This window comes from Hordeum vulgare, chromosome 1H (genome assembly GCF_904849725.1).
Source record: "Hordeum vulgare subsp. vulgare chromosome 1H, MorexV3_pseudomolecules_assembly, whole genome shotgun sequence".
NCBI lineage: Eukaryota > Viridiplantae > Streptophyta > Magnoliopsida > Poales > Poaceae > Hordeum > Hordeum vulgare.
Window position 1 is genome coordinate 9,981,030 of NC_058518.1, and position 17,494 is coordinate 9,998,523.

The window sequence follows — 17,494 nt, forward strand, 5'->3', positions numbered from 1 at the left end:
GCGGAGGAGGAGGCGGAGTAGGAGGCGGGCCCTGACTTGCCGGAGGAGGAGGAGGCGGAGGCGTCCAGTTCGAAAGGTGGATGAGCTCCTTCCGCCATAGACATGGAGTCTTCAGAGAAGAATCCAGCCGAATCTCCCCTTCACCCGTAGGGTGGTCAAGCTCAAGCTCCTAAAATCCTTCCGTTATTTGATCCACCAGCACCCTAGCATATCCTTCTGGAATCGGCTGGCTGTGGTAGGTTGAGCCAGGTTCATTAGGTAAAACAGAGCCAACAGCCGCCTTGACTTTAAATGTCATCCATCGCGTCATAAGGTGGCAATGTTGAGACTCTGTGATAGCATCCACGGGGTAGCACGTGAAGACATACACCAGCTGCTGAGTCTGCTCGGTGGAAGCCACGCTGCTTCTCCGTCGAGATGGCGGGGTAGCTTCAGGGGAAGCTTCGACAGGTCGTTTGCTGCAATTTGCTTCTCGTTCCTCTAGCCCTTGTACCCTTTCGTGTAGCGCCTGCAGTTGGCTATGCTACGTTTTCTTCCTCCTCTCCTGGGTTTTGTAACCCCCTGCATCCGGAAACCCAGCCTTCCACGGAAGGGAGCTTGGCGTGCCTCGTGTCCGTGCAGGGTGCTCAGGATTCCCGAGGGCCATTGTGAGCTCGTCATTCTCTCTGTCTAGAATGAACACCCCTTCCTGTGCTGCGGCAATATAGTGCTGAAGCTTCCTGACGGGTATTCGCAGTTGCTCTTCCGTCCAAACGCACTCCCCTGATACAGGGTCCAAGGTTCCGCCAACCCCGAAGAACCAAGTCCGGCAACGGTTTGGCCATCTCAATGTCTCTGGTTCGAGCCCTTTAGCAATCAGGTCATTCTCAACCTTGTCCCACAAAGGTCGGGCTTTGAGGTAACCACCTGACCCCGTGCGATGGTGATGCTTCTTCTTCGCAGCATTTTTCCTGTTTGTCGCTGACATCTTCTTACTCTTTTCCGATGTCTTGTGGGCCACAAATGCGGGCCATTGATCTCTGATTTTCTCAAACCGGCCGATGAATTCTGGTGTCTCTTCTTTGTCGACAAACGTTTTTAGCTCATTCTTCCACCTCCTGAATAGTTCTGCCATCTTCTTAAGAGCATGAGACTTGATCAATTCCTCTATAACTGGTTTCTCCGGATCCTCCTCTGGCGGTAGGGTGAAATTTTCCTTAAGCGTTGTCCAAAGATCTTCTTTCTGCATAACGGAGACATAAGACGTCGGCACCTCAGGGTCTTCCTTCTTTGGCTTTAACCATTGCTGGATACTGATCGTGATCTTGTCCCTAACAAGAACCCCGCACTGAGCACGAAATGCATCCCTTGTCCGGATGGGTTCAATCGGCTTGCCATCGCACGCGATTGCTGTGATCTCAAACCTTTCATCCGAGCGCAACTTTTTCTTCGGGCCTCGTTTCTTTACCGAAGTTGAGGTCGATCCGGAGGGCTAGAGAAAAAAGAAGAAAGACGAGAGTTAATTAATATGTGTACACATGAAAACAATGAATGCATCAATTAACTAGTGAGCACGGGCTTAACTAATATATATATACCTGGCCGGACTCGGTTCGGTCAACGGAGCCGTCATGAACGCCCTCTTCTTCACCCGGTCCTTCCAGATCATCATGAACGCCCTCTTCTTCACCCGGTCCTTCTAGATCATCATGAACATAGCCCTCTTCTTCACCCGGTCCTTCCAGACCATCGGTGTCTCTAAGAAACGATGCAACGACATCACTTCCTTGTGCGATTATCTCCCCAACATCGCTTATGTTGCTTCGTCTCAGGAGTGATCCATAGTTTCTGCAAATATTTACAACATGTCAATTATTATTCAAACATGGTACATATGGATATATATTAGTGGCAAACGTAAAACTAGCTAGCTAATCACAATAAGGAATCATGTTAGTGGCCTCGACGCTGCTTCTCTAGGGTTTGGGGTGGCCTAGACAACGCTTCAAGGGTTTGGGGTGGCCTCGACACAACGTTTCAAGGGTTTGGGGTGGCCTCGATGACAACGCTCTTTTAACTTGGTAAATTTGGGTGGCCTCGAGAGAGTTTGTCGGGTAGGGGCGCGTCGGGAGGGGGTAGGGGACCAACATCATTTTTTCTCTAGGGTTTGGGTGTCCTCGAGAGTTTTGGTCGAGCGAGAGGGCCGAGGGGGGTGCTCCCGTGGTATAAGTTATCACGGTCGAGAGTGGGTATATATATCGACCGCCCCTCATGTCAAAGTTATCCGGGAGGGGGTTATATCGACAACGACGCGACATACATATACATGGGAAAATAATGTTATCAAGGAGGGGGTATATCGGTACCCCCCTCGTGTTGAAGTTCGATCGGGAGGGGGTATATCGACAACGACATACCCGATAAAAAAAAGACAAAAGAAGAAATAAAAAAGGAGAAGAAGAAAGGAATAGAAGAGAAGCAATCGAAGAAAAAAAAGAAGAAAAAAAGGAGAAGAAAAAAGGAATAGAGGAGAAAGAATAAAAAAAATTAGAAATTTTCTATTTTTTTTCTTTTTCTCCTCTATTCCTTTCTTCTTCTCCTCTTCTTTTTCTTCTTTTTTCCTCTTCTTATTTATTTCTCCTCTTCTTCTCCTTTCTTCCTCTTCTTATTTTCCTTTTTCTCCTCTCATTCTTTTTCTTCTTCTTCGTTATCTTCCTAGCTATATATAATACTTTTCTAAAAATGTAACTTTTGCATATATAAAGCTTTTTCTTCTTCTTCCTTCTTCCTTCTCTTCCTTCTTTTCCTAAATATATAAAACTTTTCTAAAAATGAAACTAATCTAAAATGTACTAAATCAGAGAACATATATAGATAAAACTAACCTAAAATGTACCCAAATGTACTAAAAATCTAACTTCTATATGCACAGAGAACATACATACATATATACACTTTTATAAAAATGCAAAAAACAAATCATCATTTATATGAACAAAGGAGAGGACAGGGTGGGCGGCGCCGGCCTGACCAAGGAGAGGCACGGCGCCGGCGTCGGTGTAGAGGGCGGCGACGGCGACGGCGGCGTGGTCGGGGCAGGGGCGACGGCGGCGTGGTCGGGGCCGGGGCGACGGCGATCGACGGGGCGGGTAGGGGCGCGGTAGAGGCACGGCGAGGGCGCACGGCGTTGTCGGGGGGCAGGGGCGACGACGGCGTGGTCGGGCCGGGCAACGGCGGCGTGGTCGGGGGCAGGGGCGACGACGGCGAGCTCGGGCAGCCTGGCGGCATCGTCGGAGGAATCAAAGAAACTGACGAAATTTTCACAACTGCTAGCTTATATAGCAAAGCCATTGGTACCGGTTCGTAGCATCAACCGGTACCAATGCCCCCCTTTAGTCCCGATTGGTTCCACCAACCGGGACCAAAGGTCACTTTTCAGCAGCCCAAAGGGCGGGAAGCGGGCGGCCTTTGGTCCCGGTTGGTGGCACCAACTGGGACTAAAGGGTGGGCATTGGTACCGGTTGGTGCCACAACCAGTACCAAAGGCCCGTGTGCTGCCCACGTCGCGGCCAAAGTTTAGTCCCACCTCGCTAGTTGAGAGGGGCGCGCAGTGGTTTATAAGCCCCACTGCCGCACCCCTCTCGAGCTCCTCTCCACTGCAGGCTTACGGGCCTACTTGCTAATGCTTTGCCTGATGGGCCTTGTGGGCCTACTGCGGGCCTGAATCCTAGCCCATGGATGGGTTTCTAGTCGTATTCAGGCCGTGGTGGCCCAGTTGGTGGCAAATTTTTTTCCCAGTTTTTTTGTTTTATTTATTTTATTTCTTTTTTGCATTGGTACCGATTGCCTGCCACAGCCGTGGTGCGGTGGAATGTTTAGTCCCACCTCGCCAAGCGAAGGGCTTCCGAACCTGTTTATAAGCTCCGTCGCGGCTCCAACATGGAGAGGAACATCTATTTTTTAATTTTTTCCCATTATTTTTGTTTTTATTTTTTGCTTTATTTTTGTTTTGTTTATTTTTTTAGTTAGCTTATTTTGTTTTGTTTCTCCATACAACAAAATACTTATTTTTTTAATTTTTTGTTTCTAATTACTTATTTATTTTATTTTATGATAATTCTTTTTGCCATTGAGACCATGAAATTGAAAAGCATTTGAAATGAACTCTAAAAAGGTTCCAAGTTGGCATGGTATCATCATTTCACCCACATAGCATGTGCGAGAAAGTTGAGATGGTTACGACAAAAACTGGATGCACTTCGTGTACAAAACGGACAATCTCTTTCGAAGTATGAGGGTTTCATACGGAAACTCGTGTGTTACAAAGGGATTTCATTTTTTGAACTTATTTGAACTCCATAGTTTTTCTGTGTTCAAAATGCACCATTCAAATCCACATCATCAATTTACAACCCTTTCTGACTTCATTTGTTATTTTTCATGCATTTACTGATTATTTTGAGCTATAAGACCATGAAATTGAAAAGCATTTGAAATGAACTCTGAAAGGTTCCAAGTTGGCATGGTATTATCATTTCACCCACATAGCATGTACGAGAAAGTTGAGAGGGTTATGGCAAAAACTGGATGCACTTCGTGTACAAAACGGACAATCTCTTTCGAAGTATCACGGTTTCATACGGAAACTCGTCTATTACAAAGGGATTTCATTTTTTTGAACTTATTTGAACTCCATAGTTTTTCTATGTTCAAAATGCACCATTCAAAGCCACATCATCAATTTACAACCCTTTCTGACTTCATTTGTTATTTTCCATGCATTTACTGATTATTATGAGCTATAAGACAATGAAATTGAAAACATTTGAAATGAACTCTCAAAAGGTTCCAAGTTGGCATGGTATCATCATTTCACCCACATAGCATGTGCGAGAAAGTTGAGAGGGTTACGGCAAAAACTGGATGCACTTCGTGTACAAAACGGACAATCTCTCTCGAAGTATCAGGGTTTCATACGGAAACTCGTCTGTTACAAAGGGATTTCATTTTTTTGAACTTATTTGATCTCCATAGTTTTTCTGTGTTCAAAATGCATCATTCAAATCCACATCATCAATTTACAACCCTTTCCGACTTTATTTGTTATTTTTCATGCATTTACTGATTATTATGAGCTATAAGACCATGAAATTGAAAACATTTGAAATGAACACTGAAAAGGTTCCAAGCTGGCATGGTATCATCATTTCACCCACATAGCATGTCCGAGAAAGTTGAGAGGGTTACGGCAAAAACTGGATGCACTTCGTGTACAAAACGGACAATCTCTTTCGAAGTATCACGGTTTCATACGGAAAGTTACAAAGGGATTTCATTTTTTGAACTTATTTGATCTCCATAGTTTTTCTGTGTTCAAAATGCACCATTCAAATCCACATCATCAATTTACAACCCTTTCTAAATTCATTTGTTATTTTTCATGCATTTATTTATTATTTTGAGCTATAAGACCATGAAATTGAAAAGCATTTGAAATGAACTCTGAAAGGTTCCAAGTTGGCATGGTATTATCATTTTCACCCACATAGCATGTGCGAGAAACTTGAGAGGGTTACGGCAAAAACTGGATGCACTTCGTGTACAAAACGGACAATCTCTTTCGAAGTATCATAGTTTCATACGGAAACTATTCTATTACAAAGGGATTTCATTTTTTTGAACTTATTTGAACTCCATAGTTTTTCTATGTTCAAAATGCACCATTCAAAGCCACATCATCAATTTACAACCCTTTCTGACTTCATTTGTTATTTTTCATGCATTTACTGATTATTATGAGCTATAAGACCATGAAATTGAAAACATTTGAAATGAACTCTCAAAAGGTTCCAAGTTGGCATGGTATCATCATTTCACCCACATAGCATGTGCGAGAAAGTTGAGAGGGTTACGGCAAAAACTGGATGCACTTCGTGTATAAAACGGACAATCTCTTTCGAAGTATCACGGTGTCATATGGAAACTTGTCTGTTACAAAGGGATTTCATTTTTTTGAACTTATTTGATCTCCATAGTTTTTCTGTGTTCAAAATGCACCATTCAAATCCACATCATCAATTTACAACCCTTTCTGACTTCATTTGTTATTTTTCATTCATTTACTGATTATTATGAGCTATAAGACCATGAAATTGAAAACATTTGAAATGAACACTGAAAAGGTTCCAAGTAGGCATGGTATCATCATTTCACCCACATAGCATGTGCGAGAAAGTTGAGAGGGTTACGGCAAAAACTGGATGCACTTCGTGTACAAAACGGACAATCTCTTTCGAAGTATCAGGGTTTCATACGGAAACTCGTCTGTTACAAAGGGATTTCATTTTTTGAACTTATTTGATCTCCATAGTTTTTCTGTGTTCAAAATGCACCATTCAAATCCACATCATAAGTTTACAACCCTTTCTAAATTCATTTGTTGTTTTTCATGCATTTACTGATTATTTTGAGCTATAAGACCATGAAATTGAAAAGCATTTGAAATGAACTCTGAAAAGGTTCCAAGTTGGCATGGTATCATCATTTCACCCACATAACATGTGCGAGAAAGTTGAGAAGGTTATGGCAAAAACTGGATGCACTTCGTGTACAAAACGGACAATCTCTTTCGAAGTATCAGGGTTTCATACGGAAACTCGTCTGTTACAAAGGGATTTCATTTTTTTGAACTTATTTGAACTCCATAGTTTTTCTGTGTTCAAAATGCACCATTCAAAGCCACATCATCAATTTACAACCATTTCTGACTCCATTTGTTATTTTTCATGCATTTACTGATTATGATGAGCTATAAGACCATGAAATTGAAAAGTATTTGAAATGAACTCTGAAAAGGTTCCAAGTTGGCATGGTATCATCATTTCACCCACATAGCATGTGCGAGAAAGTTGAGAGGGTTACGGCAAAAACTGGATGCACTTCGTGTACAAAACGGACAATCTCTTTCGAAGTATGAGGGTTTCATACGGAAACTCGTCTATTACAAAGGGATTTCATTTTTTTGAACTTATTTGAACACCATAGTTTTTCTGTGTTCAAAATGCACAATTCAAAGCGACATCATCAATTTACAACCCTTTCTAACTTCATTTGTTATTTTTCATGCATTTACTGACTATTTTGAGCTATAAGACCATGAAATTGAAAAGCATTTGAAACGAACTCTGAAAAGGTTCCAAGTTGGCATGGTATCATCATTTCACCCACATAGCATGTGCGAGAAAGTTGAGAGGGTTGCGGCAAAAACTGGATGCACTTCATGTACAAAACGGACAATCTCTTTCGAAGTATCAGGGTTTCATACGGAAACTCGTCTGTTACAAATGGATTTCGTTTTTTTGAACTTATTTGAACTCCATAGTTTTTCTGTGTTCAGAATGCACAATTCAAAGCCACATCATCAATTTACAACCCTTTCTGACTTCGTTTGTTATTTTTCATGCATTTACTGATTATTTTGAGCTATAAGACCATGAAATTGAAAAGCATTTGAAATGAACTCTGAAAAGGTTTCAAGTTGGCATGGTGTCATCATTTCACCCACATAGCATGTGCGAGAAAGTTGAGAGGGTTACGACAAAAACTGGATGCACTTCGTGTACAAAACGGACAATCTCTTTTGAAGTATCAGGGTTTCATACGGAAACTCGTTTGTTACAAAGGGATTTCATTTTTTTGAACTTATTTGAACTCCATAGTTTTTCTGTGTTCAAAATGCACAATTCAAAGCCACATCATCAGTTTACAACCCTTTCTAACTTCATTAGTTATTTTTCATGCATTTACTGATTATTTTGAGCCATAAGACCATGAAATTGAAAAGCATTTGAAATGAACTATGAAAAGGTTCCAAGTTGGCATGGTGTCATCATTTCACCCACATAGCATGTGCGAGAAAGTTGAGAGGGTTACGGCAAAAACTGGATGCACTTCGTGTACAAAACGGACAATCTCTTTCGAAGTATCAGGGTTTCATACGGAAACTCGTTTGTTATAAAGGGATTTCATTTTTTTGAACTGATTTGAACTCCATAGTTTGTCTGTGTTCAAAATGCACCATTCAAAGCCACATCATCAGTTTACAACCCTTTCTAACTTCATTTGTTATTTTTCATCCATTTACTGATTATTTTGAGCCATAAGACCATGAAATTGAAAAGCATTTGAAATGAACTATGAAAAGGTTTCAAGTTGGCATGGTATCATCATTTCACCCACATATCGTGTGCGAGAAAGTTGAGAGGGTTACGGCAAAAACTGTATGCACTTCGTGTACAAAACTGACAATCTCTTTCGAAGTATCAGGGTTTCATACGGAAACTCGTCTATTACAAAGGGATTTCATTTTTTTGAACTTATTTGAACTCCATAGTTTTTTTGTGGTCAAAATGCACCATTCAAAGCCACATCATGAATTTACAACCCTTTCTGACTTCATTTGTTATTTTTCATGCATTTACTGATTATTTTGAGCTATAAGACCATGAAATTGAAAAACATTTGAAACGAACTCTGAAAAGGTTCCAAGTTGGCATGGTATCATCATTTCACCCACATAGCATGTGCGAGAAAGTTGAGAGGGTTAAGACAAAAACTGGATGCACTTCGTGTACAAAACGGACAATCTCTTTCGAAGTATCACGGTTTCATACGAAAACTCGTGTGTTACGAAGGGATTTCATTTTTTTGAACTTATTTGAACTCCATAGTTTTTCTAGGTTCAAAATGCACCATTCAAAGCCACATCATCAATTTGCAACCCTTTGTGACTTCATTTGTTATTTTTCATGCATTTACTCATTATTATGAGCTATAAGACCATGAAATTGAAAACATTTGAAATGAACTCTGAAAAGGTTCCAAGTTGGCATGGTATCATCATTTCACCCACATAACATGTGCGAGAAAGTTGAGAGGGTTACGACAAAAACTGGATGCACTTCGTGTACAAAACGGACAATCTCTTTTGAAGTATGAGGGTTTCATACGGAAACTCGTCTCTTACGAAGGGATTTCATTTTTTTGAACTTATTTGATCTCCATAGTTTTTCTGTGTTCAAAATGCACCATTAAAATCCACATCATCAATTTACAACCCTTTCTGACTTCGTTTGTTATTTTTCATGCATTTACTGATTATTTTGAGCTATAAGACCATGAAATTGAAAATACTTGAAATGAACTCTGAAAAGGTTCCAAGTTGGCATGGTATCATCATTTCACCCACATAACATGTGCGAGAAAGTTGAGAGGGTTACGACAAAAAATGGATGCACTTCGTGTACAAAACGGACAATCTCTTTCGAAGTATGAGGGTTTCATACGGAAACTCGTCTGTTACAAAGGGATTTCATTTTTTTGAACTTATTGAACTCCATAGTTTTTCTGTGTTCAAAATGCACAATTCAAAGCCACATCATCAATTTACAACCCTTTCTGACTTCATTTGTTATTTTTCATGCATTTACTGATTATTTTGATCTATAAGACCATGAAATTAAAAAGCATTTGAAATAAACTCTGAAAAGGTTCCAAGTTGGTATGGTGTCATCATTTCACCCACATAGCATGTGCGAGAAAGTTGAGAGGGTTACGGCAAAAACTGGATGCACTTCGTGTACAAAACGGACAATCTCTTTGGAAGTATCAGGGTTTCATACGGAAACTCGCTTGTTACAAAGGGATTTCATTTTTTTGAACTTATTTGAACTCCATAGTTTTTCTATGTTCAAAATGCACGATTCAAAGCCACATCATCAGTTTACAACCCTTTCTAACTTCATTTGTTATTTTTCATGCATTTACTGATTATTTTGAGCTATAAGACAATGAAATTGAAAAGAATTTGAAATGAACTATGAAATGGTTCCAAGTTGGCATGGTATTATCATTTCACCCACATAGCGTGTGCAAGAAAGTTGAGAGGGTTACGGCAAAACTGTATGCACTTCGTGTATAAAACGGACAATCTCTTTCGAAGTATCATGGTTTCATACGGAAACTCGTCTGTTACAAAGGGATTTTATTTTTTGAACTTATTTGTACTCCATAGTTTTTTTGTGTTCAAAATGCACCATTCAAAGCCACATCATCAATTTACAACCCTTTCTGACTTCATTTGTTATTTTTCATGCATTTACTGATTATTTTGAGCTATAAGACCATGAAATTGAAAAGCATTCGAAATGAAGTCTGAAAAGGTTCCAAGTTAGCATGGTATCATCATTTCACCCACATAGCATGTGCGAGAAAGTTGAGAGGGTTACGACAAAAATTGGATGCACTTCGTGTACAAAACGGACAATCTCTTTCGAAGTATGAGGGTTTCATACGGAAACTCGTCTATTACAAAGGGATTTCATTTTTTTGAACTTATTTGAACTCCATAGTTTTTCTATGTTCAAAATGCACCATTCAAAGCCACATCATCAATTTACAACCCTTTCTGACTTCAATTGTTATTTTTCATGCATTTACTGATTATTATGAGCTATAAGACCATGAAATTGAAAACATTTGAAATGAACTCTAAAATGGTTCCAAGTTGGCATGGTATTATCATTTCACCCACATAGCATGTGCGAGAAAGTTGAGAGGGTTACGGCAAAAACTGGATGCACTTTGTATACAAAACGGACAATCTCTTTCGAAGTATCACGGTTTCATACGGAAACTCGTCTGTTAGAATGGGATTTAATTTTTTTGAACTTATTTGATCTCCATAGTTTTTCTGTGTTCAAAATGCACCATTCAAATCCACATCATCAATTTACAACCCTTTCTGACTTCATTTGTTACTTTTCATGCATTTACTGATTATTATGAGCTATAAGACCATGAAATTGAAAATATTTGAAACACTGAAAAGGTTCCAAGTAGGCATGGTATCATCATTTCACCCACATAGCATGTGCGAGAAAGTTGAGAGGGTTTCGGCAAAAACTGGATGCACTTCGTGTACAAAACGGACAATCTCTTTCGAAGTATCATGGTTTCATACGGAAACTCGTCTGTTACAAAGGGATTTTATTTTTTGAACTTATTTGATCTCCATAGTTTTTCTGTGTTCAAAATGCACATTTCAAATCCACATCATAAGTTTACAACCCTTTCTGACTTCATTTGTTGTTTTTCATGCATTTACTGATTATTTTGAGCTATAAGACCATGAAATTGAAAAGCATTCGAAATGAACTCTGAAAAGGTTCCAAGTTAGCATGGTATCATCATTTCACCCACATAGCATGTGCGAGAAAGTTGAGAGGGTTACGACAAAAATTGGATGCACTTCGTGTACAAAACGGACAATCTCTTTCGAAGTATGAGGGTTTCATACGGAAACTCGTCTATTACAAAGGGATTTCATTTTTTTGAACTTATTTGAACTCCATAGTTTTTCTGTGTTCAAAATGCACCATTCAAAGCCACATCATCAATTTACAACCCTTTCTGACTTCAATTGTTATTTTTCATGCATTTACTGATTATGATGAGCTATAAGACCATGAAATTGAAAAGTATTTGAAATGAACTCTGAAAAGGTTCCAAGTTGGAATGGTATCATCATTTCACCCACATAGCATGTGCGAGAAAGTTGAGAGGGTTACGGCAAAAACTGGATGCACTTCGTGTACAAAACGGACAATCTCTTTCGAAGTATGAGGGTTTCATACGGAAACTCGTCTATTACAAAGGGATTTCATTTTTTTGAACTTATTTGAACACCATAGTTTTTCTGTGTTCAAAATGCACAATTCAAAGCGACATCATCAATTTACAACCCTTTCTAACTTGATTTGTTATTTTTCATGCATTTACTGACTATTTTGAGCTATAAGACCATGAAATTGAAAAGCATTTGAAACGAACTCTGAAAAGGTTCCAAGTTGGCATGGTATCATCATTTCACCCACATAGCATGTGCGAGAAAGTTGAGAGGGTTACGGCAAAAATTGGATGCACTTCATGTACAAAACGGACAATCTCTTTCGAAGTATAAGGGTTTCATACGGAAACTCGTCTGTTACAAATGGATTTCGTTTTTTTGAACTTATTTGAACTCCATAGTTTTTCTGTGTTCAGAATGCACAATTCAAAGCCACATCATCAATTTACAACCCTTTCTGACTTCGTTTGTTATTTTTCATGCATTTACTGATTATTTTGAGCTATAAGACCATGAAATTGAAAAGCATTTGAAATGAACTCTGAAAAGGTTTCAAGTTGGCATGGTGTCATCATTTCACCCACATAACATGTGCGAGAAAGTTGAGAGGGTTACGACAAAAACTGGATGCACTTCGTGTACAAAACGGACAATCTCTTTTGAAGTATCAGGGTTTCATACGGAAACTCGTCTGTTACAAAGGGATTTCATTTTTTTGAACTTATTTGAACTCCATAGTTTTTCTGTGTTCAAAATGCACCATTCAAAGCCACATCATCAGTTTACAACCATTTCTGACTCCATTTGTTATTTGTCATGCATTTACTGATTATGATGAGCTATAAGACCATGAAATTGAAAAGTATTTGAAATGAACTCTGAAAAGGTTCCAAGTTGGCATGGTGTCATCATTTCACCCACATAGCATGTGCGAGAAAGTTGAGAGGGTTACGGGAAAAACTGGATGCACTTCGTGTGCAAAACGGACAATCTCTTTCGAAGTATGAGGGTTTCATACGGAAACTCGTTTGTTACAAAGGGATTTCATTTTTTTGAACTTATTTGAACACCATAGTTTTTCTGTGTTCAAAATGCACAATTCAAAGCGACATCATCAATTTACAACCCTTTCTAACTTCATTTGTTATTTTTCATGCATTTACTGACTATTTTGAGCTATAAGACCATGAAATTGAAAAGCATTTGAAACGAATTCTGAAAAGGTTTCAAGTTGGCATGGTATCATCATTTCACCCACATAGCATGTGAGAGAAAGTTGAGAGGGTTGCGGCAAAAACTGGATGCACTTCATGTACAAAACGGACAATCTCTTTCGAAGTATCAGGGTTTCATACGGAAACTCGTCTGTTACAAATGGATTTCGTTTTTTTGAACTTATTTGAACTCCATAGTTTTTCTGTGTTCAGAATGCACAATTCAAAGCCACATCATCAATTTACAACCCTTTCTAACTTCGTTTGTTATTTTTCATGCATTTACTGATTATTTTGAGCTATAAGACCATGAAATTGAAAAGCATTTGAAATGAACTCTGAAAAGGTTTCAAGTTGGCATGGTGTCATCATTTCACCCACATAGCCTGTGCGAGGAAGTTGAGAGGGTTACAACAAAAACTGGATGCAATCGTGTACAAAACGGACAATCTCTTTTGAAGTATCAGGGTTTCATACGGAAACTCGTTTGTTACAAAGGGATTTCATTTTTTTGAACTTATTTGAACTCCATAGTTTTTCTGTGTTCAAAATGCACAATTCAAAGCCACATCATCAGTTTACAACCCTTTCTAACTTCATTTGTTTATTTTCATGCATTTACTGATTATTTTGAGCCATAAGACCATGAAATTGAAAAGCATTTGAAATGAACTATGAATAGGTTCCAAGTTGGCATGGTGTCATCATTTCACCCACATAGCATGTGCGAGAAAGTTGAGAGGGTTACGGCAAAAACTGGATGCACTTCGTGTACAAAACGAACAATCTCTTTCGAAGTATCAGGGTTTCATACGGAAACTCGTTTGTTATAAAGGGATTTCATTTTTTTGAACTGATTTGAACTCCATAGTTTGTCCGTGTTCAAAATACACCATTCAAAGCCACATCATCAGTTTACAACCCTTTCTAACTTCATTTGTTATTTTTCATCCATTTACTGATTATTTTGAGCCATAAGACCATGAAATTAAAAAGCATTTGAAATGAACTATGAAAAGGTTTCAAGTTGGCATGGTATCATCATTTCACCCACATATCGTGTGCGAGAAAGTTGAGAGGGTTACGGCAAAAACTGTATGCACTTCGTGTACAAAACGGACAATCTCTTTCGAAGTATCAGGGTTTCATACGGAAACTCGTCTGTTACAAAGGGATTTCATTTTTTTGAACTTATTTGAACTCCATAGTTTTTTTGTGGTCAAAATGCACCATTCAAAGCCACATCATGAATTAACAACCCTTTCTGACTTCATTTGTTATTTTTCATGCATTTACTGATTATTTTGAGCTATAAGACCATGAAATTGAAAAACATTTGAAACGAACTCTGAAAAGGTTTCAAGTTGGCATGGTATCATCATTTCACCCACATAGCATGTGCGAGAAAGTTGAGAGGGTTAAGACAAAAACTGGATGCACTTCGTGTACAAAACGGACAATCTCTTTCGAAGTATCACGGTTTCATACGGAAACTCGTGTGTTACGAAGGGATTTCATTTTTTTGAACTTATTTGAACTCCATAGTTTTTCTAGGTTCAAAATGCACCATTCAAAGCCACATCATCAATTTGCAACCCTTTGTGACTTCATTTGTTATTTTTCATGCATTTACTCATTATTATGAGCTATAAGACCATGAAATTGAAAACATTTGAAATGAACTCTGAAAAGGTTCCAAGTTGGCATGGTATCATCATTTCACCCACATAACATGTGCGAGAAAGTTGAGAGGGTTACGACAAAAACTGGATGCACTTCGTGTACAAAACGGACAATCTCTTTCGAAGTATGAGGGTTTCATACGGAAACTCGTCTCTTACGAAGGGATTTCATTTTTTTGAACTTATTTGATCTCCATAGTTTTTCTGTGTTCAAAATGCACCATTAAAATCCACATCATCAATTGACAACCCTTTCTGACTTCGTTTGTTATTTTTCATGCATTTACTGATTATTTTGAGCTATAAGACCATGAAATTGAAAATACTTGAAATGAACTCTGAAAAGGTTCCAAGTTGGCATGGTATCATCATTTCACCCACATAACATGTGCGAGAAAGTTGAGAGGGTTACGACAAAAAATGGATGCACTTCGTGTACAAAACGGACAATCTCTTTCGAAGTATGAGGGTTTCATACGGAAACTCGTCTGTTACAAAGGGATTTCATTTTTTTGAACTTATTGAACTCCATAGTTTTTCTGTGTTCAAAATGCACAATTCAAAGCCACATCATCAATTTACAACCCTTTCTGACTTCATTTGTTATTTTTCATGCATTTACTGATTATTTTGATCTATAAGACCATGAAATTAAAAAGCATTTGAAATAAACTCTGAAAAGGTTCCAAGTTGGTATGGTGTCATCATTTCACCCACATAGCATGTGCGAGAAAGTTGAGAGGGTTACGGCAAAAACTGGATGCACTTCGTGTACAAAACGGACAATCTCTTTGGAAGTATCAGGGTTTCATACGGAAACTCGCTTGTTACAAAGGGATTTCATTTTTTTGAACTTATTTGAACTCCATAGTTTTTCTATGTTCAAAATGCACGATTCAAAGCCACATCATCAGTTTACAACCCTTTCTAACTTCATTTGTTATTATTCATGCATTTACAGATTATTTTGAGCTATAAGACAATGAAATTGAAAAGAATTTGAAATGAACTATGAAAAGGTTCCAAGTTGGCATGGTATTATCATTTCACCCACATAGCGTGTGCAAGAAAGTTGAGAGGGTTACGGCAAAACTGTATGCACTTCGTGTACAAAACGGACAATCTCTTTCGAAGTATCATGGTTTCATACGGAAACTCATCTGTTACAAAGGGATTTTATTTTTTGAACTTATTTGTACTCCATAGTTTTTTTTGTGTTCAAAATGCACCATTCAAAGCCACATCATCAATTTACAACCCTTTCTGACTTCATTTGTTATTTTTCATGCATTTACTGATTATTTTGAGCTATAAGACCATGAAATTGAAAAGCATTCGAAATGAACTCTGAAAAGGTTCCAAGTTAGCATGGTATCATCATTTCACCCACATAGCATGTGCGAGAAAGTTGAGAGGGTTACGACAAAAATTGGATGCACTTCGTGTACAAAACGGACAATCTCTTTCGAAGTATGAGGGTTTCATACGGAAACTCGTCTATTACAAAGGGATTTCATTTTTTTGAACTTATTTGAACTCCATAGTTTTTCTATGTTCGAAATGCACCATTCAAAGCCACATCATCAATTTACAACCCTTTCTGACTTCAATTGTTATTTTTCATGCATTTACTGATTATTATGAGCTATAAGACCATGAAATTGAAAACATTTGAAATGAACTCTAAAATGGTTCCAAGTTGGCATGGTATTATCATTTCACCCACATAGCATGTGCGAGAAAGTTGAGAGGGTTACGGCAAAAACTGGATGCACTTCGTGTACAAAACGGACAATATCTTTCGAAGTATCACGGTTTCATACGGAAACTCGTCTGTTAGAATGGGATTTCATTTTTTTGAACTTATTTGATCTCCATAGTTTTTCTGTGTTTAAAATGCACCATTCAAATCCACATCATCAATTTACAACCCTTTCTGACTTCATTTGTTACTTTTCATGCATTTACTGATTATTATGAGCTATAAGACCATGAAATTGAAAACATTTCAAACACTGAAAAGGTTCCAAGTAGGCATGGTATCATCATTTCACCCACATAGCATGTGCGAGAAAGTTGAGAGGGTTACGACAAAAACTGGATGCACTTCGTGTACAAAACGGACAATCTCTTTCGAAGTATGAGGGTTTCATACGGAAACTCGTCTGTTACAAAGGGATTTCATTTTTTTGAACTTATTGAACTCCATAGTTTTTCTGTGTTCAAAATGCACAATTCAAAGCCACATCATCAATTTACAACCCTTTCTGACTTCATTTGTTATTTTTCATGCATTTACTGATTATTTTGATCTATAAGACCATGAAATTAAAAAGCATTTGAAATAAACTCTGAAAAGGTTCCAAGTTGGTATGGTGTCATCATTTCACCCACATAGCATGTGCGAGAAAGTTGAGAGGGTTACGGCAAAAACTGGATGCACTTCGTGTACAAAACGGACAATCTCTTTGGAAGTATCAGGGTTTCATACGGAAACTCGCTTGTTACAAAGGGATTTCATTTTTTTGAACTTATTTGAACTCCATAGTTTTTCTATGTTCAAAATGCACGATTCAAAGCCACATCATCAGTTTACAACCCTTTCTAACTTCATTTGTTATTATTCATGCATTTACAGATTATTTTGAGCTATAAGACAATGAAATTGAAAAGAATTTGAAATGAACTATGAAAAGGTTCCAAGTTGGCATGGTATTATCATTTCACCCACATAGCGTGTGCAAGAAAGTTGAGAGGGTTACGGCAAAACTGTATGCACTTCGTGTACAAAACGGACAATCTCTTTCGAAGTATCATGGTTTCATACGGAAACTCATCTGTTACAAAGGGATTTTATTTTTTGAACTTATTTGTACTCCATAGTTTTTTTTGTGTTCAAAATGCACCATTCAAAGCCACATCATCAATTTACA